The sequence below is a fragment of the Mastomys coucha genome, unplaced genomic scaffold (assembly GCF_008632895.1).
Source record: "Mastomys coucha isolate ucsf_1 unplaced genomic scaffold, UCSF_Mcou_1 pScaffold20, whole genome shotgun sequence".
Classification (NCBI taxonomy): Eukaryota; Metazoa; Chordata; class Mammalia; order Rodentia; family Muridae; genus Mastomys; species Mastomys coucha.
The window spans coordinates 72,243,123-72,267,876 of NW_022196903.1; positions in this window are offsets into that span (position 1 = coordinate 72,243,123).

The window sequence follows — 24,754 nt, forward strand, 5'->3', positions numbered from 1 at the left end:
AAAAAAGAAAAAAAAAAAAAGAATACACATGGAGAGCTCCATGGCTCCAGCTGAATGGGCAGCAGAGGATTGCCTTATTTGACATCAATGGGAGGGGAGCACCTTGGCCATGTGGAGCTTGAAGCCCCAGTGTAGGGGAATGCTAGGGTGGCCAGGTGGGAGTTGGTGGGTGGGTGGGTGGAGGAGCATTCTATAGAAGCATGAAAGATGGGGGATGGTGCCACGAACCGGGTTCATTGCGGGGACCTCGTTTTCCACGGGATGAGAGTTCTGGTCAGGTGGGCAAGAATTCGGCGGATGACAGAGTCGACACAAGGGTGTGCTGAATCTGAATGTATTTCTTACATTGGCATGAGACTTTTACAGTCATTGCTAAAGAGAAATGATAAGTCTAGCAGCTCAGCAGTTAAGGTACATCTGAGGCCACCTGAAACACACTGAGTCTAAAGCAGCAGCCATCTCCTCTGGACTGGCGCTGTACCCAGCCCAAGAGCTCTGGGCCTGGGGGGCTGCGGATTGCATGAATCTAAATCCTAGACCATCTAAGTTCTAGTTCCAGTCAGCACGCCAGTGCACAAAGTGAACACCAGGCTTATATGGTATACAGAAAAGAGAGGACTTAAAAATGTAAGTAATACACTCAAGGCAAAGAGTTTTTGAGGTTTTAAGTCTAAGTGATAAGAATATGGTACCAATTCTTCTCATTGGGCTGAGAAAACCAAAACAAACTTGAGTTTTGAATCTGTAAGTAGCAATGCTGTGTTGAATTTACACATTTTGCATAGCTCTTAGGAAAGATTAGGGACTGAAGAATTTGAATGAAACCAACCATAGAGTGGGTCTATTACCCTACCCAAAACATTCACGACCACTTCCAAAGGAAGAGAAAATAAACCCAACTTAAAAGTTGTTTCCCTTGCAAGCTAAAACTCACTGAAACAGGGTATTACAACAGTCTACCCTGAGGTCTAGAGCATTTGCATATCAAAACAAAAGGATAGCAGGGATACATTATCATTCCTGTCTGGGGCACATCCACTTTCTACCCGGACAGACTGGAAAAGGAGCTTCAGGTAGAGAGCGATGGTTCACTCTTTCCTCAGATGACCAAGGGTTTAGGTAAGGTAGGATAAGAGAATTGGTGACAGGGCAGTATAAGGAAGAATTATGTGGGTTCATCCAAGAGTAGGCTTAGTATATAAGGACTCAGGAAGGAACAGGCAAATAGTCTCACTAGAGGTGTGCTCTTTGGAACCTAGACATGTGCATTCAGTCTTTAAATGGTTGTTGGATTCTTCCTGAGGCTGTCCCTCTACTTATTCAGTGGATCAATAAGAAGGGAGTCGGAGTACTTAGCAAAGAGCCCAAGAGTACAGATGGTTAATGACAGAGTCAGTGCCTTGGTGGTAAAGTAGGCTTCCTATGAGATTACAGATGACTTTGCTCAGCTTTTATTGGTCAGCACTGAAAGTAATGTTTGTTGAGGTAGCCTGACTACCTTAGAAAACAATTTAGGAAGGAGAGAATGCAGAGCCACACAAAGTTCCCTGAAGTTGCAACAATTTCCTCATCCCTAACCCCCTCACCCAACCTATACAGACTCACAACCCACCTTTCCCCCTAACAGACCCCTCAGTTTCCTACAGGAGAGATGCTGTCCCTCACTGTGCACTAATAAATATGGTTTTATTGGCTGAAGGTCAGACTCCTGACTCTTTTCTGCCTCCTGTCCTTTTTAACTGCCTAATAAATCTAGCACTTAATTTTGGCTTGGAAACTCTGAGTCAGACTTAGCATGATGGTGCAAAAAATCAGACTTATGGACAGATAGAACTTTATTCTAAATGAGATAAAAAAATACATTTATCTGCAATAACACTTGGTGGTTTCTTGTTGGCCATTGTATACCTACAGATTAATCAGATATGCTGGTTTTTTGGTTGTTTCTGTTTTGCTTTTCAATGATGAGTTCCACCATAGTTTTGATCATCCTTGCATGTTTTTGTTTGTGCTGTATCCATTAGAAGTGGTAAGTTCTGGAAGAAGTTGCAAGTGCCAATCATAATAAGCAACACGATGGAGATCTAGGAATGTAGGTACTTGTCACTCACTACCCATATAGTTTGTTCTGTGGCATAGTGCTGACTATTTTTTTTCCTGATTGCTACATGCCTACACTCACTTTACAATATCCCTCCTCAGCCCATTGCTAACATTCAGTTCTATCTAACTAATGGAGGCTGAGAGTGAGTGATTTTACATACCTCAATTCATTTCTACAAATGACCAATCTCCTTTACAAATAAAATGGTTTGTTACAGATAACTACTTTTGACTGGAGCATTCATTTGACATGGCGAACCTCAAATTTTTATGACTCCATTATAAGCCGGGTGGTGGTGGCACATACCTTTAAACCCAGCACTTGGGAGGCAGAGGCAGGTGGATTTCTGAGTTTGAGGTAGCCTGGTCTACAGAGTGAGTTCTAGGAAAACCAGGGCTACACAGAGACACCCTGTCTCGAAAACAACAACAACAACAACAACAACAACAACAACAACAACAAATAAAAAGACTCCATTATATGTAGAAAATATTACACACACACACACACACACTTTGTAAAAAAAAGGCATAATTATATTATAAGATTATGATTTTGTGCTGTTTTAATAGAATTGACACTGAAGTTTGAGCTGGCTTAGAATTCTATCATTAAATCCAGCCTGTCTTCTATCAAGATATGTATGCTTCAGACATCTTAGATGGATTTAAAACTCAGGTGTTTCTTTGCAGAAGTTCATTGTCAGTTTTTAAATTTCCCAAGTTTCAGGCTCTATGGCAGGTTAGGTTCTCTATGGCTAGAGAAGAAGAACTTGGAGCTTAATTAGGAGGTTCATGCATTTTAAATTTCCCCATTGTTTCCTGTGTATATCTCTGTGCTTGTGTATGGGGAACTGTCCTTGGAGAAATGGGAAGAGAAATTATTAAAATAGAAAAACATTTTATGTTTTTATGTTTATCATTCATATTTACTTGGAGACCAAATATGAAAAGTTTTAATGGCAAAGAACTTTTCAGAAAGTTTTTATGAGCCAGAGGAACAGGAATATGAAATTGAGTTGTAACCTTACCCATAAAGTTGACTGTGGCAAATTCTATTATACTGGAATTCTGTTATATCTGGTTTTATTTCCACATTCCGTGTTGTATATTAATACCTACCTACCTTTCTCATTGTGCTTATCTCTTAATGGGAAATAGCTTCTGAATTTCCTCGCTGTTAATAGCAAGAACATATAGAAAAATCTTCCTTTCCCCTGGTGATGTGATAAAATTAGCTTTGTTATCATTAGTTGGCTCATTTTGAGAACCTTGGAGTGGTAGGTGATTGTGGTACTTGGCAGATATCAGCTTTGAATCTCCCTTTTCTTAGTTGTGTAGGCAGAATTTCAATTGTATGGGCTTCTTATTTGAGAAATGTTTCATTTCCTAGAACATTTAAATAATAATTTAATGCTATTCCAGTGATGGAAGCCACCTCAAAATCAGGCTCATTTTGTGCTGTGTTAAATGGTGGCTGCTGCTGTTGCTTTGTGGAGTGGACAGGGTGAATGCTATGAGACTGCTCTATAGAACACCAGCTTAGGAAGGACGTGCCTTGTTCCTTTCTTTCACTCATCTTTCCTCTCTGATCTTATTCTAATAAAAATGCAGTTGGCTTTCTTAACAGCATGAGAATTTCTATATGAGTGTTTGTTCCATTTATTTCATTTATTTTTTTGAAATAGATTTTTAGTACAACCCATTCTGCTTATGTTTTCCCTTACTCAGACTCCTCCCAGATCATCCCCCACTTTCTCATCTACCCAAATCCATACTGTTTCTTCCTCTCCCTCATTAGGGTCTAAGCAGGTATCTAAAAAAAGAAGAGTTAAATATGACCTTGTCACAACCTAGAACCACCTGAATCAGGTTGGCCTCTCCCTTATGTGTCTGTGGGAGATTGTTTTTTGATTGCTTGATAAGACAATATCCAGCCCACTGTTGGAGGCATAGATTCCAAGCTGGGCCTTAAACTATTTATTTAGGTCAGGGTCTTGTAATAACAAACAAGTAGCAAGAAGAAATTTGTTTCCCCTTGCTCTTGACTGTTAGTGTATGGTGATTCACTGCTTGATTTCCTGTCATGATATCCTTCAATAATGGACTATAACCTGGAATTTTAAAGCAAATAAACCAGTTCTTCTGACTCCTAAGAGGAATTCTGACATTTTCATCTCTTCAACCCAAATCTTTCCTACTTTTCCAAAATAAATTCTTTGAAGAAGAGACACATTTTATAAGATGTTGCTGAGTTAACTAAATAAAACACAATCCATGTGTTCCATTAAAATAATTAAATTATTTAAAAATGGACATCTCATTATACTGAGAACATTTTTTAAAAGATTTATTTATTTATTTTTATGTATATGAGTACAAACTATAGCTGTACAGATAGTTGTAAGCCTTCATCTGGTTGTTAGGAATTGACTTTTAAGACCTCTGCACACTCCGGTCAACCCTGCTCACTCCTGTCGGCCCCTCTCTCTCCTGTTGACCCCGCTTGCGCAATCCCTGCTTGCTCCAGCCCAAAGATTTATTTATTATTACAAATAAATACATTGTAGCTGTCTTCAGACATACTAGAAGAGGGCCTCACATCTCATTACGGGTAGTTGTGAGCCACCATGTGGTTGTGGTTGCTGGGATTTGAACTCAGGACCTTCCAAAGAGCAGTCAGTGCTCTTACCCACTGAGTTATCTCACTAGCCCTACTGAGAACATTTTGAGTGTATTGAAATGATAAAAACATTTAAGCAAGTATTTGTGAAATATAATGAGAAGATGCTGGGGTTTACTTTTCTGTGGTTTAATTATATTTAAACACGTTCGGTAGGAAGAATACATTTGTTACATTTATTAATATTACATATAATGAACAACCCAGTGTACAGTTCTGAGCTCCAGTAACTGTGGCCATAGAGCCTCTCAATATGCTTGATTGCTTGATCCACAGAGATAGATATCTTCAAGTAAGTGCAAGATTTTCACCAACTGAAAGTAACTAGTAAGGAATTTATGTTATACCTGCTGTTGGCTTAGAGCTTCCCAATTAGCTTGTGTTCAAGATTCATAGTCAGGACAGAGAAAGAAGTGAAGTATTCCTCCAAAACAAGGGAGTATCTTTTGTCTTACAGAAGCTTTTCAGTTTCATAAGGGCCCATTTATCAATAGTTGATCTTAGAGCATGAGCCATTGGAGTTCTGGTCAGGAACTTTCCCCTGTGCCAATGAGTTTGAGGCTTCCTCCCACTTTCTCTTCTGTTACATGCAGCATATCTGGTTTTATGCTGAGGTCCTTGATCCATGTGTAGTTGACCTTTGTGCAAGGTGATAAATATGGATCTGTTTTTGTTCATCTACATGCAGACTGCCAGTTAGACCAGCATTACTTACTGAAGATGCTTTCTTTCTTCCACTGTATGTTTTGGTTTCTTTGTCAAACATCAAGTATCTGTAGGGATATGGGCTGCCTTTCAGGTCTTCGATTTGAGTCCATTGATTGACCTGTCTGTCCTTGTTCCAGTACCATGTGGTTTTTAATCACTGTTGCTCTGTAGTACAGCTTGAGGTCAGGGGTGATAATTCACCTAGAAGTTCTTTTATTGTTGAGAATTGTTCTTTCCATGCTTGTGAAGAATTATGTTGGAATTTTAGGGGGATTTCTGTCCTCTGAGAGGCCCACCAGCAGCTGACTGAGACAGAAACAGATATACATGCAACCATTGAACTGAAGTCAGGGTCCCTTATGCTTGGTTGAATTAGGGGAAAAAATTGAAGAAGCTGAAAGGTAGAGTGATCACATAGGAAAACCAGCAATCTCAATTAGCCTAGACTCCAGGGATTTCCCAGAGACAGAGCCATCAACCAGGAATATACACAGGCTGGTCTGAGGCCCCTGACACATATGTAGCATAGGTCTGCTTTGTCTGGCCTCAGAGAGAGAAGATGAGCTTAATTCTCTAGAGACTTGAGTCCCCAGGGAAGCAGGAGGCCTGGTGGGGGTGGCAACTTCTTAGAGGCAAGGGTAGGAGCAATGAAATGAGAAATCTAAGGCAGGGGTTGGGAGCAACGACTAGAAAGTAAATAAATTAATTAATTAAAAAAAGAAAGTAAATAAATAAAATAATTTAAGTTTTTTAAAAAAGGACTGTCTTATAAAATCCTCATAGAAATTCATATTGAGATGAATTTCCAACACCACCACTGAATAAAAAGCCAGGTAGTGACTAAGCATTCATTTTTATTGCTGAGAGACAATGTTACAGTCATCAGTAAACACTCATGTTACATGTTTAAATTCAAACAAAGGGTTTCTTCAATATTGATTCCAGAGTACTTATTTTTATCTATTCATTTGCATATTTTATAAACAAGCAGACATCAATTTTGACATGTTTCTGCTTCAGCCTCCTGAGTGCTGGAATTCCAGAGATAAACAACTATATATTGATCCAATATTTATTTTAAATAATAATTTTGATGTGACTATATGATTCCTTCTTAAAATGGATATAACTGGAAAATTTCATATTAAATGAATTAAATTAGAGTCAGAAAGACAGGCCTTATGTGTGGTTTCTGCTTTGCAGATCATCTACTTTTTATAAAGATATGAGAGAGAGACAGACAGAAAGAGAGAGAAAGAGAGAGAGAAAGAGCACATAATAAGAAAGTAGAAACTAGAAAACTGGAAGGAAGGAGTAGGAGAAAAATAGATTGTAAAGTAGCGTGGTCAAGTAGATTACATCTTCACATGACAGTGTCTTTATTAGTATAGACAATGAGTATATACTGATTTCATCATCATTGTCTAAAGATCTGCAGATGCTGATCATGTCCATCATGCTAAGGAAAACATTTCTTGGTGAGGCAAAAAGTTTTGGATTCAATCACCCAGCAATGTATCAATCTGGAAACATGGTGGAACATTCCTCTAATCCTAATGCTTGGAAAATGGGGACAGGAAACTCAAAAACTCAAGTTTATTCTCAACTCACAGAGTGTTCAAGGCTACTCTGAACTGCAATAGACTTTCTCAAAAACTCTAATCTCTTTTGAAAAAAAGAACCTATACGTAAATTAAATAACCCAGTGTAAAGATGCTGAAGATTTGTCTAGTATCTACTATTTTCCAGGAAATATCTGAAGAATTTGTCAATTGGTGATTAATTAAGATACAGCCTTATAGCCACCGGGTGGTGGTGACATACGCCTTTAATCCCAGCACTTGGGAGGCAGAGGCAGGTGGATCTCTGAGTTTGAGGCCAGCCTGGTCTACAAAGTGAGACCAGGACAAAGTGAGACCTGGGTGACCTAGACCAAGTCTAGGACACCCAGGGCTACACAGAGAAACCCTGTCTCAAAACAAACAAACAAACGATACAGCCTTATGGGGAAAGCAAAAGTGTAAACTGGCCAGATCCCCTATGGCTCTTAGCGACTGGACCACCAACCAAAGAGTACTCATGGAGGGACCAATGGCTCCAGCCTCCTATGTGGCAGAGGATGGTCTTGTTGGACATCAGTAGGAGGAGTGGCCTTGGGCCTGATGGTGTTTGATGCCCCAGTGTAGGGGAATGCCAGGGCGGGAAGATGGCAGTGGGTGTATGGGTGGGTGGGAGAGCACCCTCATAGAAGTAGGAAGAAGGGGGATGGAATAGAGAGGTTCCTAAGGGGAGACCTGGAAAAGAGAAAATATTTGAAATATAAATAAAGCAACCAATAAAAGAGGAAAAAAGGATATATGTGAATAATATCCCTAGAATAAAGGTCTTGCAATTATGGATAATTTTGCAGATGACAAAAAAATAAAGATTATGAAAATAACAATAATTTTCTTTTTGAGGTTGTAAATTTGCAGTGTAGAGGTTAACTTTAGACACATATTATTAACCAACATTTCATACTGTGTCTGTAGGTAAAGGAAATAAATTTATAATGATTCTGGAAATGAAAACCCAGCAGTCCACAAAAGGTTTTGATAGAAAGGCAAAAAGCAAACATTGTATCTGAGTAAAGTGAATGAAGAAAACCAAGGCTCAGGGGGTACCCAAGGGACAAGAGGTAGCTATGGCTCCCAGAATCCATGTGATGAGAATGTTGTGATTTTAGATTCATGTCTAGTCTTATTTCCCTCCATCATTGTCATACTTTATCACTGAGATTAATACCAAGTTCCAGACTAAATCCATGGTTCATTTCCCTGATTTGCCTTCTGTTCTTTTTATTTATTCATGAGCTTTAACATTATAAAGCCTCCTCTGTGATCTACATCCCCCATCAACATGGAATGTTTATAGAAGTGAAACCATCAGATCACCTCATAATTCACATTAGGGTTCATTCTTGAAGTTATAGATCCTGTGGGCTTCAGTACCTGAGATGACGTACTGCCACCATTACAGTTGCAGAATAACTGTTTTGTCCTAACAGTCTTATATTTGCATATTTAGACTTGTCATTCCCTAATAACTAAATCCACTGATACATTTTTTTATTTTATCTTTAAGATTATAATATAATTATGTAATGTTACTCTTCCCTCTGCTTCCTTGAAACCTTCCCATACAGTTCTCCTTGCTCTCTTTTAAATCCATGGCCTCATTTTCATTAACTTTTCATTCATTCTGTTGATTTGCATAAGTTCATACATATATACTCTTAAGTATAACCTACTCAGTCAGTCTGTCTAATGTAAATCTTACTTTTGTGTATGTTTGTATGTATGTTTTCAGGTCTGAACATTTAGTATTACATAAACAATGGAGTATACTTCCTAAAATTAGACTATTTTTCCCACTCTTAGTATTCTTTAGTTGCACGTTGTTTTGTGTAGGATTGAAAGCTCATGGTGTTTTCCTAGTCCACTTTAGCAAGTCTGTTGTTTTGGTTCAACTCATGTTTAGGTAGCCATGTTGTTGGTACTTTTTGGATGAACTGTCAGATATTACAAAGAGACATAATTTCAGAGCAAACTTCCTGATCTTCTGGCTTTTACAATCTTTCAACCCTCTCTTTTATAATTCTCCCTTTGAATATGGTATTGTTTTATAAGTATACTCAGTGGAACTGATCACTTTGATATCTACAGTTTGGGTTTTTCCTGAATATCAAATAATTGGAAGTACATATATTGATTTTCTTTTGCTTGCTGGTATCCATTTAAGTTCTTATTTTTCTTTCTTTATTCTTTTAAACAGTTTAATAGCTACTTATTTTCTGAAGCAAATAGTATTATATTTCCTGGATATGCTATTATACACATATCTGTTAACCAGATGATATTTGATCAATTATGAGTCAATGTTTTATATTCATGTGAATATTTGTACTCATGCAATTATAAATGTCTATATATAGCATTTATATATACAAATATTAATTTTATATAATTTGAAATAAGAAATTATAAACTTTAGTCCAACCCAGTTCCTATTTTATCACATACATTTTTATTGGTAGACAGCTATATCTATTATTTATTTTCTTCATCTATTTTGTGCTACAATGACAGAATTTAGTTCTTGAGATCATTTATGTAACCTTGAAATACCTAAAATATTCACTATCTTTTTCTCTACAAAGAGCTTGTAAACCTCTGAAACCTCTGGGTGCACAGCCTCATTGCAAAAAATCCATAGGGAAATTCACTCTCTGAGCAATTGAAGTTATATAGTTTTCATCTATTTCAAATACTTTTGGATCTCATGTTATTCTACACTTATTTCCATATTTTCTGTGTAAGAACATTCCTCTTACGTGAGTATATGCTTGAGGCTACTACCTATAAATGTTCTTTCTTTAAAGGCATTACTATTTTACTAAGACATCAAATTTTTTGAGAAAGAAACTTGAGGTGATTTATACAATAACTTTGCATGGAGTAAAAAGAAAAACATATGAACTAAGGATAGCATTACACAGAGTCAGGTCAGATATCGCTATTGAGAAATCTTATAATATTCTTAACCAATCTATATAGCAATCCTAAGCAATTTTATAATCAATTAACTCTCTAAGGAAGTTCATCATTTGGAGAAAAGAGTGGCTGATTGTTACTTATTCTTTGAGTATGGATTTTCCCCCCATTGTTTCCAGCTAGTAACATGATTTTATAAGCTTCTGGGAGCTGTAAGAAATGGGGTCTAGATGGAGGATGTAGGACACTAGATATGTGAATTTTAGGGGTAATAATTATTTTTCCATCCTCCTTTCTGCCTGAAATTATGTGAATATCCTGTATCCTATATTCATACCATTCCTGCTTTGATGCTCTGTGTTTTCCAAGACACAGAATTAGCACAGCCAAGGAATTAGAGACTGAGAACTCTAAAGGCATGAGCTAAAATAATCCTCTATAATGTTTAATCTTGGTGGTCAGGGTATCAGAATTTGAAATTACCTGATAGATGGACTTCTTTTTTTATTTATTTTATTTTTTTATTAGATTTTTTTTATTTACATGTTATATGATTTTTCTGTTCCCAGTTTCTCCTCCCAGGAATAAACAAACAAACAAACAAAAACAACAAGAACAAACCCCTGTTGGCTCCCCTCCTCTTATAAGAGATTTTATTTATGATCATATGTTAAAAGCTATTAAGATGCAAGAAAGAAGTTGAAGAATTCCAAAGTACAAGAGAATGTGTATTAAACACATTTAACTTTTTGGAGAAATGGTTCGGTGGTAAAGATTTCTTGCTGTTCTTGCAGAGAATCAGAGTTCTGATCCCACTACCCACACCAGGATGTACGTACACAATGGCCTGTAACTCTAGCTCTGGGGAAATACAAGACACTTTTATGTCTCTGCATGTTCTCATACTCACATATGCCCACAAAGATACAATTAATAAATAAATACCAAAGAAATACACATTCGGCTTTAAACTACCCACTATGCCATCAATGTGTGCACTGCATGTAACAGAGCAAATTTGAGGGAGTAGCATAGAGTATGCTAAAATACAATGTGAAATGTATATGTAACAGAGGTCAAATATCAAATACACTATTAGTTTGCTGTATATGTCTGTTTTCATTTATGTCATCTAGGATGGTTTTGTTGTTAATTTATTCTTCTGTTGCTTGAAATTCAGCCAAGTACCTGAAACATGCTGGGAAAACATTCTGCCATGAAGCACTAATGCAAGTGCTTACATTATTTTTTGTTATAATAGTTGTTGTTACTATCACAAACTAGAGTTCTGCTCTGATGCTTTCATGAATGCACACTAAGCATTTTGATCTTATTCACTCAGCTTGCCCTCTCTTATTGCTCTCTTTTTCTTGTTTTTGGTTTCCTTCCTAATATTCCCAGTTCTACATTCATGACCTAATTTGATACAAACTCATTGGCCAACCCTTGCTTTTATTTTCTGAACTATTAGAGCTTCTAGTCAAAACCTCATTTAACTATACATCTTTTAAAGACAGTCTTGCTATATATATATATATATATATATATATATATATATATATATATATATATATATATTGATATCCAACTTAGTATTCATCCTGGCCTTACATCATGAGTGCTGCAGTTAAAGCATTTTCTACTATGTCTGGTTGACTCCACCTACATCTTGAAGACTTCAGCCAATTTTTCTTATAGTACTTTCAAAATTCTCACATTACATCTTATAATGCATTTTGAGTTTATTTTTGAAGAAATGATAGATAGGTATCCATTTATAGTTTCTACATATGAATTTTCAGTTTTATGGGCATGACTTGCAAAAGAGGTGGTTGAATCTTCTCAGGGAGGCATGGAAGAATTTATTAGCACCATTTTTGAGCTCTTACTATTCAGATGACTGGCAGCACTCTTGGTAAATGCCTACTTCATGAGTGATATATCAGTATCTAGAGTACCACACCAATACATTCTTCATTGCATAAGTACTTTTTGTGTGACAAACTACTGAAAACATATGTCTATAACTGGATGGTTTTATTTCTGTGTCATTTACTCTATTCTGTTGGACTATGTGTTTATTTTGTGTCAGTACCTTGGTGCTTTTTGTCACTATAGCACTGTTACATAATTCGAAATTGGTTTTATAATAACTCTACCATTGTTCATACTCATTTTATTCAGTTATAGCTTCATACATTACAGGCTTTTTGTGCTTCTATGTAAATTAATTTTTTCCTATTCCCATAAGAAATATAATTATAATTTTATTGTATTGAATCTATAAATTATATTTGATAACATTATCATTTTCATAATAATAATTCTGCTGAACTAAGCTGTACCATCAGCATATGGAAGGAGTCTTCTTATCATCCAGTCTTTTTTTATAAGTATTTTATAATTTCATTTTAGAGATCTTTTACCTCATTGTTAACATGCATTCTTACAGTACTTTCTTCTGGTTATTGTTGCCTTGAAGTTTTTTAAACAAAATTATGTTCCTGATATTTTTTCTCAGTGTTTTTATTAGATGTGTGTGTGTGTATGCGTGTGTGTGTGTGTGTGTGTTTAAGAGAGAGAGAGAGGGAGAGAGAGAGAGAGAGAGAGTTTGTGTATAGAAAAACACATGACATTTTTGAACATTGATTTTGTATCCTGTAGCATTTGTAAGACTGAATATGAATTCTTACCAGTTCTACTTGGAAAGTCTTAGGGCCTTCTACATTTAGCATGATACAACTTAAAATATGGACAATTTGAAGTTTTTCTTTCATATATTATATGCCTTAATTGTTTTAATAATAAAATGTCCTTGTAAGTGGTTTATTTCTTTTTGTGAATTCAATAAGCACTTTGTGAAAATCAATATGTAATGGAAAATTACAGTGATGATGTCTAATTTCATTCTGAAATTTGAAAAGTGGTACAATTCACTTCCTGCTATTTACTGTAATTTTCTTTATTTTAATTTTATGTATGTATTATAAAACAGTTCTTAACTTTCGTGAACAATAATATCCATTATCTTTTCTTAACTTCTCCCACATAGAACCACTAGGATTTCAATAAAACAATTACTGAAACTAAAGGCACCAAGCTATTAGCCAGATTGAAGATATCTGCCTCTCTGTGTTCTACCAACAGTCATACTTGCATATTTTTATTTTAATTTATCTAGCTTTATTTTATGTATCTAGCTTTATTTTATGCCTTGGAATGCTACAGGATTAACTTAAATAGTTAAAGTAAATATTTTAGAAATTATAAATTTGACAGCATCATTTAGACTCTACTCTGGCCAGCTATCCCTGGCAATACAATGCTTTTTACCCAGTCCTATTTCAGAAAAAAAAAAAATTACCAACACCAGCCTTGCACGCTTTCAAAACTACTTTTGAGAAACATACATATTATTTGTGTAATTATTAAATTGAAAGTCAGTTGTTTATAAAAAGAAGAACAAAGATGTGTATTGTTATTTAAATCTTCTTTCTCTCTAACACTTCTTCTCTGACTTAGCAGGGGACAGAATACCTCCACCCTACCATTATTCCTCCTCTTTACTTTGAGTCTTTGTCATCAAAATGCTTCCATCATCCTCTGCTAAGGGTAACTTCGGAGTTCTTAGATTGTATTTACTGTCATGAAGTATGGAGGTGAATAGCATGTTAGAGTATGATTGGATTCTACTTTTGATTTTCTTAGGACCCCAGAGACATGACTGACTGTCTCATGTTTACTTGTCTGACCCCTTTTATTGATAGAACATTCACATAACTGATTTACATTCTGACACCCAATTACTCTGATGTTGGGGCCAAAGTGAAATTTAGATCACTTCCATACAATTTTCTGTATTTTATCAGTCATAATCTCCTTCTGTTCGAAGCAGCTTACTGCTTTGTGTTAGAGATGATATCTCTATTTCATCCAGATGATGGTTCTTTACTAATGGCAGGGCAGCTAACTTTTCTCTTTGGGTTTAGGAAGTGCTTGGAAAAGAGGGGTACTGTGTGCCATAAATACAAATGGTTATACTCTGCTGAAGCAAGCTATAGCATATAGCATCTGATATTTTCCGTGACTTTGCATATAGATAGGATGAATTAGGAAATGCACTTTTTTTGAACTCTACAGCTGTTCATAAAATTGTCACAGAGATTTGCATTTAAAATATACATATAGGGAATCTTCACACATTTACAGAGCTCTCTGGGATGCTTAAGGAGTAGAATTTAATACCTGGTGACATATATTTTCTAGTTATATACTAGGGAAAACATGGATAACTGAGAAATGTGAGCCTGGTCAATTTGAGTCTTGTGAGCCTCAATAAAGAGATGAACAGACCATGAATATTATAAGATATTTCTATTAAAATGGGGATAAAATTCTACTTTTACTGACACTATAACCAGAATAAGAAAATATCATTGACTAAAGATATTTCTACATTATAAAACTTAACAACAAAAACAAATTAAAATGAATCCAAATATTTAGAGGTGGTGAGCAGTTTTCTAAGTGGAATTGTTAACTAAAAGGAATTGTTTAAATACAATATTTAAATTTAAATTGTAAGTAGTGGATGTTTATGCATGAAAAACATTATTGAAATAAGTACATTAGCCTGAACTATTTCATTTTAGATTATTAAATTTTGCTTAAAAGTTCTTAAAATTAATTCTAGTAGAGTATATTTACTTTGCTTAACTTAGAAAATACAAAGACACTGAATAGTAAATTAAAGCACTCATAAATCCATTCACAAAAAATACTTTTCATTAGTGTGCTTGTTCATTTGCTTTTACTGTACATATAAACACCCACCACTTCTTTGTTAAGTGTAGTGTTGTACTATGTTGAATCAGTAAGTTTTGGTTTCTGGGTCAAATATTCCTTCGTAAGTATTTAAGATGTTTGTTTCTGTTGGCAATAACAACAGTTTGAGAAACACTTTTTTATTTTTCCATTTACAAACTATTGGTTTCTTTGTTTAGGTTGATTTCCTAGAGTTTGGATTTTTAGATTAAAGGGTTTGTATATTACTAAGTCTTTGGATAAACATTTATTATAGTAATCTGTAAAAAGGCTGTGTAGAGTGTGGAAAACAATTAGAAATCACTGTAGGCTATAAAAAGGAGCTGACATACTATTACCGTTTAGAATTACTTTACTAGGAATGTTCTAATTTCATACATACAGACAGCCAGGAAGTGTCCTTGAAGGGAAAGAACATCATGATGGAGAATATCACAGCCGCCAGCAGCCATGATGGGGCCCTGAAGGGACAAAGAGCCTTCAGACCCCATAGGACAAAGGGAGTTTCTCACTCGCTTTTATTGGATGTGGGCCTGATCTGCATCTAGTGTCCTAGCCTGCCTTAGCCTATTTACCAAGATGCACAGAGGCAGGTAGTAGGTAGGACTCTAAGCTCACTCTGCAGCTACAAGGGGGAAGGAAGGAAGACAAAGACAACGAGCGCTGCTTTCCAACTTCCTGTTACTGACTAAGAGAGTGCGATTGGAGCATAACCTGATTTGGGAGAATAGGAAGCACCACAGCTAGAAGGTGATGCAATGTCCGTTTTCAGATTTGGTTTGTATTTAAAAGCAACAACTATCATAGGATAGGAGCTGAAGGAGGTTGATGCCTGTGGATGTGGCTGTCAACTGCTAGCTCACTGGGAGCATTCTCCAAAATGCTCAGACACTCCTTTTTGTTCTATGCCAGTTATTTTTGTGATAGTCCTTATCTGTCCATATATGTAATGTGTTGAATAGGTGCAGCCTTGAACAACTTGAGGCGGCAGTTAGAGGAGAGGACTCAACACAAATACAACCCCAAAACATACCTCTTTAGAAATCATGTCTCCAAACCACATGAAAATCATCTTTCTTGATTTTATTTTACTTTTTTTTGCCTTGTTTTTTTATATTTTCATCTGAGACAAAGTGTAACTGTACAGTTACGCCTAGCCTTAAGTTTACAGCTCTCTTACTTCCACTTTGTCAAAGGAATGTAGGGATTTGCTAAAGCATCAGATCCATCCTTTTTTGTTTTCTATTTGTATAATTGTATGATGACCATGTTTTCATTTTAAATATGCTGAACATATCCTCTATGATTCATTTCAGAAATAAAATAATCTGGCTATAACATATCAGTCAATTCTCTACACCAAAAATATGTCTTAAAATATGTTAAATACATAAAATATATTTAACACCACCTCAAATTTCTCATGCTAACTGAATTATCTTCAGCTTGACTAGAAATAATGAGCAAATGTATAAAGGGATTTGAGGATTATTTATTCCAAGGACATAAAGGTCTATAGTCATACATTATCTCAGGATGTTGGCTGCTGTACTGTAGAAGGAGCCAGACTCTAGACAGGAATAGGTGACTTTCTGGGCATAGCATGCAGATAACTCACCAAAAGAGATTTATTGAAAAAGTAATAAGCAGAGATCAATGCATTACTAGTTCATTTATAAATCAATCCTACACAAGAAAACTAGCCTCATTCATAAGATCATAGTGCTCTTGGTGGCTGGAACAAGATTTACAATCGTTTTTTATCCATTTATTTTTGTTTATCATGTAGAGAAAAGATTTAGATGTTCAACTGGGACAGGAGGAAAAGCACTACGGGAAAATTCAGTGACGTTCAGACAGCTTGATGACGTGTTTTCTGCTACGAAGCAGTGGGATTAATGCTGCCAGGCACCAGGGCTGAAATTTAATCACTGTGCAACCCTGAGTGCCTCTGTGGTTTATCACCCATGGTTGTGCTATGCAGGGATAGGGCTTTCCTTCATTACCACTGTGCAGTTAGTCATTGGCTGGCACATGCTTCATATTAATTTTCACTGTGCACTCTGATGTGGTAGTACATGGTCATTTTTACATTTTCTGAACTAATATTATGCAGCTATGACGAGATAATAGGGCTCCAAAGGAAACCCTTGGGATGCCCTTGATACTTTCATGGTTGCTCATTGGAAATTACTGAGGAATGCAGTTCCATATTCCCTATAAGGGAAAGGTTGATCAGAGAACCTGTTCTTTAAAGCATGGGAGAATTGAAGGGAGAGGATGCTAATTAAGAATTGATTTGTGTTTGCTCACTGCTTCCATGGAGAAGGAGCCTCATAAGGTCTAGTATCCAATGTGAGCTGTCCCTGGCTCCTCTCAAGCAAGCTCAGACTGGGTACCATCATGAGACCTTTTTATTTCCATGATGCTGTAGATCTCATAGTGTTGAGTTATGCATAAATAATTAAACAGGCAGTTTCAGGGCCTACTATTTTATAACATTTTATGGCCTACAGAGAAACACATAGTAAATTGTTGAGCTCCAGAGAAACAGAGGTCCTGCTCCAGCGCCTGAAAGGGTAAGCCCCATTTATCAGAAGCTTTGGTTTTAGAACCATCACCCTTTGGGAAGAATATGCAAGGAAGGTTGCAATGTGTCTGCACATATGAAATTGCTTGTGATGTTTTAAGAAGAAGCGCAGTTGTGTTTGTTTATGGCAACACACTTTTAATTAAAGTAAATATTTTAGGATCAACATGGGAAGCATGAACTTTAACAAGTACTTATGACACATAATTTAGTAGTCATAAAAGAGTGTCACAGTCTTTATCCTTTTGTTGGCTGTGTTATAAGGGAGAGGGACAAAAATCAGTTCATTGGTGTCTGAAGAAATACCATAATAGACACATTGTAGGTAAAATCAAGGAATTAGACTTTATGGCCATGAGCATTATATTCCTGTCTTTCAAATGGGGCTTCCAGTAGCTTGAACTATCATTTCGTTAATAAAATCAATCAGTAAATGTGAAGTACTAATTCCAGGGATAGAAACCAGAGCTTCCTTACCTGTAAAATACAATGACTTAAACAGGAAATGGGGAAGAATGAGGGAACATGGATTAAATTGTTGGTATTGAGTTTGTTACATCTATTGTGTTTATTGTTGTGCAAACACAGGGCAGCTGATTCAGTGTGTCAAATGTGTTAAAGATATATAGGATGTAGCCATGTACCCAGAAAATACAATACTCAGAGCATCTCTTGAAAAAATAAAGGTTGAGTGACAGTTGCAAAGTTATGAATAGGGATTCTGAGTGAACTCACTTTTTATACGCAGCTTCTGGGTTTGAGTTGTTTCTCCTCCCTGAATGCTAAGGCTCTAGAGAAATCAGTAAAGCAGGCCTTTAGACAGTACTTTTCTGCCTTGCCACTGGAAATGCTGACATAATTTACAAAACTAACTTTAACATATTTGAAATTATGAAGCTAAAATGTGTGTGCATCTGTAGGCAAGAACTAAAAAGAAAGAGAGCATGTTCTTTTGTTTTTTGAGTTTTCGAGATAACAAGAATTCATTTAAGTTTAATTTCAAACAAAAGGAAGAGCTCACATGCTCAGGGACTCGCATAAACCCAAGAATGTCCCAGAGCACATGTAGGACTGAAAAGGGAAAAGCTCTAATATTTTGAGCAAGGTTTCTGTGTCACAGTGTTTAGTTGACCCTTGGTTGAAAAGCTCATCTCATTCCACATACTAAATCTATCTGTCTTGAACATTTCTGAAATTCACCACATGGTTCCCCCACATTATTTCTCAATGTCATCTATTGGCGATGATTTGGTCTTTATTTTTATGTTTTTAAATTGGTAAAATATTTTAAGAAGATTTTTAACTAAATATAACTGTGTGTGTCTGTGTATGTGAGAGAGAGAGGGGGGAAGAGAGAGAGAGAGAGAGAGAGAGAGAGAGAGAGAGAGAGAGAGACAGACAGACAGACAGACAGACAGACAGGGAGAGACAGACAGACAGACAGACAGACAGACAGAGAAAGGGTTAGGGTTAGGGTTAGGGTTAGGGGTTAGGGTTAGGGTTAGGGTTAGGTACATGAATGCTCACAGAAGTCCAAAGAGGGTGTCTAGTTCCCTGAAGCTGGATTTACAGATGATTGTGATCTTGATGTGGGTGCTGGGAAGAAAACTTGGGTCCTCTTCAAGAACAATCCATTTTAATTACTTGTTCAACTACTTTGTTGCTAATAATGCATTTATTATAGTATAAGGTTTTTGTAAGCTATTAGACATACTGAAGTTGGTGGCTACCAGACCATTGATATCTTTAAATATGTTTTCTTCGCTCTAAGCTTTCAGTTAGTGGTTATTTGGTACTTTTTTATTGGGAGTGTGATGTATAATGTCCTATGTGATTGGATCTACAGTTCTGGTATAGCCATTGCACAAGCAATCTTGATCAATTTAATTGATGCAGTGCTGAAGTGATAGTGCTGTGTTTTTCCTTTCTAGTAACCATGAATGAGGCAGTGGCGATGATCTTCCTTTTCATTGTAATCTAGGTCAAATGATAGTTCAGAATAATTATTTGACATAAGGGGCAAAAGCAAATAATTTTCAGCTATATTTTTGAAGTTTCTATACAGATAAATAGAGGTTCATGTTGGTCATTCAGAACTTGATAATGCTAGCACAAATAAAAAAATGACTACTTCTCTACAACTAGTGAAACTACCATAGTTTAGGAAACTGCTGTGCCTCTGTCTGTGCTGATGGGGAATGGGCCAAACAAGGAATGTTCACATGTTCTTCCTGTTACATAGGCCTATTTTAGAACTGAAACCTTTCATGGTGAGAGTTTCTTATCATTCATAAAAGAATATTTCCTTGAATTCGAGACTCTTGGCAAGACTACTGTTATAGACCAGAAAAACAGTTTTCTACTATGTCTTCATTCTTGATGTATTCACTGTGGAGAGAAACCACTCCTGCCCAAACCTAAATAATGCAGTTGGAGACCTAGAGTGAGGTGGGAAGGAGACATGTAATAGTCGCCTTACAGGGTCAGGCGTTTGTTGAATAGGTACACCTGGTGCAGTGGCAGTGGCTTACCTGGTGCAATCACTCACACATGAACTTTAAATAGTTTCTCAGGAGATTCAGTCACGGCAAGAAACTTGAGAATATAAAACATGTATATAATGGTTCCTCAGTGTTTTTAAAACAAAGTAAATATAAGGATGCTATGATGATAAAAGATAATTAAGATACCATATTTTATAGCCCGATGTCAAAAGAAAATATGAAATTTCTATTTACTATTGATTAGAAAGGGTCTATATGTAAAGGGATTGCATTGGAAAAATTCCAGGGACCAATAGAATTGAAGTAGACAGTGTTGTGTAATGACAGCATTTTGGGTCATTCACTTACAGAGAATACCATAATTCCACAGATAATCCCTTCTCAAGACAGTTTAACTTCCTATGTAGAACAATCTCCAGGGCAATTGTTTACTGTATGCCTCTATGATGGCAAAAGACAGACAGATAGACATAAAGAGGAAAGAAAGAATAAGTAAGCTTTAGAAAAAGGAGGTCAGTTTTCAATTGATCTTGTTCTTATTTCGAAGAGGAATCCAGCAGAACATTCACAAAGCCATAGATGTAATGTGACAGGGGTCAAAATGAAGGAAAATGTTATGGTAGGAGATCTGAGTAATGGTTAAATCAGAGAAAGTCTATATGCTCAAATAAGGTTACCATGAGTACAGATCTTCTGCAAAGTGACAGACTCATTCTCTCATCTCTCACAAACATCCCAGGAGGAAATGGCAAGGACTGGTAAGAAAACCCTGCTTTAGGAGCTGTTCACAGGCCTGGATTCCACCAGGTCCTATTGCCATTCAGTTTTCTAGGGAATTTTCCTGTGGATTATGTATGGTAAGGCAGGAGTTGCTAAGACAATCCTTATGTATAAAATCAATACATCCAAATTCTAGTACACAGTGCAGAGGAAATGAAAATTTAGGATAAATAGCTTTATCTTTAGGGAGTTGTCTTGAAGGTTGTGCAAATAATTTCTTCTGATGCCCCAGTGTCCTGATTTTTGTCCTAAAACAGTAGATAGCAGAGAATATAGTCACAATGTCACTCTCTTCAACTTTATTTCCATGGAGAAAGAAAAATAGGAAATGCAGATAGTAAAATGGTTGCTCACTTAAAGACATGAAAATTAGATGTTGATTGTATACAGGTTTAGACAGACATTGCTGGATGTCTGGTGCAGCTTTGTATCCACTACTGAGAAATCCAGTCATAAAAATGTTACATTGGAATCTGTAAGTTTATAGTGATATTTCAATTTGGAACTCTGTCATTTTCTGAAAAGGAGGATTCAGAAAATAAAAGTCTGAATTTCAGAGTCTTTCAATATTTACAGATTAGAGATAAGAGATGGTTAAGAAAACTAAAACACAGAGACCATTGAAATGAAAGAGAAATACGTAGTCACTGGAAATACCTTCTCGGGTGTGTATGTGCATACATACACACACACAGACACACACAGACACACACACACACACACACACACACACACATACACACACAGAGTGAGATGAGAGAATATGGGAAAGCCTTCCTGTTTGTTTTGTTGTTGTTGGGTCTAACCATATAAAAACTCTCCACCTTGTAAATTGTGGTAGTCACATGATAAATCTGCTTTTCAAAATTTATAGTTATTTGTGTGTGTGTGTGTGTGTGTGTGTGTGTGAGAGAGAGAGAGAGAGAGAGAGAGAGAGAGAGAGAGAGAGAGAAAGAGAGAAAGAGAGAGCAAGCACACATGCATACCATGTAGGGATGGGCATCTGCAGAGACAAAAATAGGATGTTAGATCTTCTGAAGCTGTAATTGTAATTGTTTGTCAGCTATCTAATGTGTGTACTGGAAATGAAACTCGAGTCTTTTGGAAAAGCAGCGATACTCTTATCCTTTGAGCCATCTTTCCAGTCCAAATTCTCTTTCAAATAGGTGAAGTAGTATTATTTAAGATTGCCTTAACAACTCCTGCCTTACCACTTGAATATTTGAGCATTCCTTTAAAATATGAGACTTAGCTAAGCCCAGCTCTCGGTTATAGAGCTAAACACTTTCTACCACATCCCAACTGTCACCATATCCTTAGCCAACTGATCTAGTTATAGTTCTCACTACATAAGATTATTTGTTCTCATACCTGTATGACCTCTTGGATGACTAATGTTTTCTTTCCCTTTCTTCACTGTGGTGAATGTCAGCCAGTACTACTGTCCCTCTAGAAAATCAAAAACAGCAATTATCAGGTCAAATGATGTCATAATTCTTCATAGCTGTTTTAATAACCTTACATCTGTTAAATCAAAAGGAAGGTTATCCAACATGCTTAAATATAACATCATTGCCCTCAGTAAGGAGTGGGAACTGAGCAGAGATTGTTAATAATAAGCTACAAGACCCAACTAATTCCTTAGCTTAACAACCCTCATCAATTATCAGACCATAAGCACAGCTTAAATAGCTACCTGAACTTGAATTTCAGGTTGAAGCTTTAACATCCTCTTATTTCAAAATTCCCAACCTACTAACTTGAACCTTTCATGATTGAAATGTGATGAAATAAAAGGCCATGTAGTTCAAATTCTAAGATGTAGTACAGTGACAACTTGAAGGGAATGAGTAAAATAATACTTTTAATCATTTTTACTTTGAGAAAATCATTTATTTCCCTGCAGTGATTAAGAAGGTCCATCAAGAGCTGGACAGCCTGCACTCAACTTTCTTCCCAGTAACAGATTGAAAACTTATAACATAGGCAGGCTCATGATCAGGAAGTTTACACAAATATACCCAACTGTCTTACCTCTGAGATCCTTGAGAGTGACTTTTTATGGCCTGACACAGGCCCTTTCATCCCTCAATAGGGTAGGTCTAAGAAAACCTAGTTGCCACCACTATACTATGTACATACTTTTCTTCAAAATACTGTATATAAATATTGTAATATCATATCCTTCCACACAATTTATGTATCATGAACATCTTGCTTCAGGTTCCCTCTATTTCTCTCTGCACAATTATCTCCAGAGTCATTCAAGTTGTTGCATGTGCTGATCACTCATTGCTATTTATTGTTACCAAATTATTTTCCAGGGTGGCTGTTTCCCTCTGGATCATCAACAGCAATGTCTGAGTGACCCTGTTCTACAGCCTCATAATTTTTGAGGTCACTGCTATTTTTTTTTTAATTTTGGCCATTTTGAAAAGCTTTTAATGACATATCCTTGTGGTTTCAATTTGCATTTCCCAAATCGTTAATGATCATGCTAAGCATCTTTTCATGTGCTTCTCTACCATCTGCTTGCCTTTTTTAGTGAATTGTCTGTTTTCATCTTTGACTAATTTCTGATTGGATTATTTTTGTTTTACACTTGAGTTTAATTTTATTTGAAAGATTTTAGTTGTATGTTATTGGTTGAATATGCAGCTAGCAAGTGCTTCATGCAGGCCGTAGCTTAAAATTACATCGTCTTTGCAAGGTATTTCACAAAGAAAACTAGCTTTTAATCATGAAGAGGTCTGTCTGTAACATCAGTGTTTATGGACATCAGGATTTTTGAAGTCAGAGTATTCTAATATTCGTGTCCTTTACACAAAACAAGTCTTTAAGCTGAATGGTATGCAATGGTTCCTCTAGATAATTTATCTTTGCTAAAACTTGCCTATACTTTGATAAAATATACCCATAATATGCTGGCTCATATGGTACTATGTTCAATCAAAGCAATCTAGTAACCAAGTCCTAACATAGAAAGGAAACAGAAGAAATTTTGTGAAATTGCCCATCTGTAAGACATACCAGGTAGGCATAAAGTTTATAAATGTAAGAACTGGGATAAACAGAAGATCTCTAAATGTATAAAAGAAGCATAAGAGAGTAATGTATTGGGAAATTACTTTTCAAGAACAATAGAAAATTTCCAATAGTGTGAATCTGGTACCACAACATGATAAAATTACTAACACTGACTGTTTGAATTTAGTCATGGTGTAAATAAAAATGCTCAGCTTTGTAGCAGAGGATGGCCTTATGTGACATCAGTGTGTGTGTGTGGGGGGTCCTTGTTCCTGTGGTGACTTGATGTCCCATCATATGGAAATGCTAGAGCAGTGAGGTGGGAGTGGGTGAGTGGTGGAGGAGCATCCTCATATAAGCAAAGTGGAGGGGAGAGAGGGGGAGGATTGTGGGGATTGTGGAGGGTTTACTGGGAGGAAGGATATACCTTGAAATGTAAATGCATAACATGATTATTATAAAATTAACCAAGGAATTAAAAAAAATAATATTCAAATGCTAGTTATGATGGAACCTGTCTATAGTTTCAAAACTTTGGAGGTAGCAATAGGAAGATTATATGTTCAAAGTAGCCCAGGCCTATACTGAGAATTTGAGCCCAATACTGTAAAATAGAAACCTTGTTTTAAAAGGAAAAGTCTACTTGCTCTCCCAAAATGAGAGATTTCAGGTTCCAAGAACAGCTAAAATATAAATGAAGAATAGGACCAATATATGTACAAGGACATCTGAAGTTATAAAGGACATGTAGCCTCAAATTTGGTCTCATTGTTGATCTTAGATCCACTACGACAACCATTTGTCACAAGGCTGTTAGCGTTGGCAGCTACATAAATGAAGGAATTTAACCTTACCAATAGGTCTTATGCATTGTAAAGGGTAATTATTACTTACTTGCCTAACAGGCAGAAAGGAACATTGCAAGAGATAGCTTAGGATAAAACAAGTCCCTTCTGTTATTTGCAAGACATGACAGGTCGATCTGCTCTGTAAAAATGAAGCT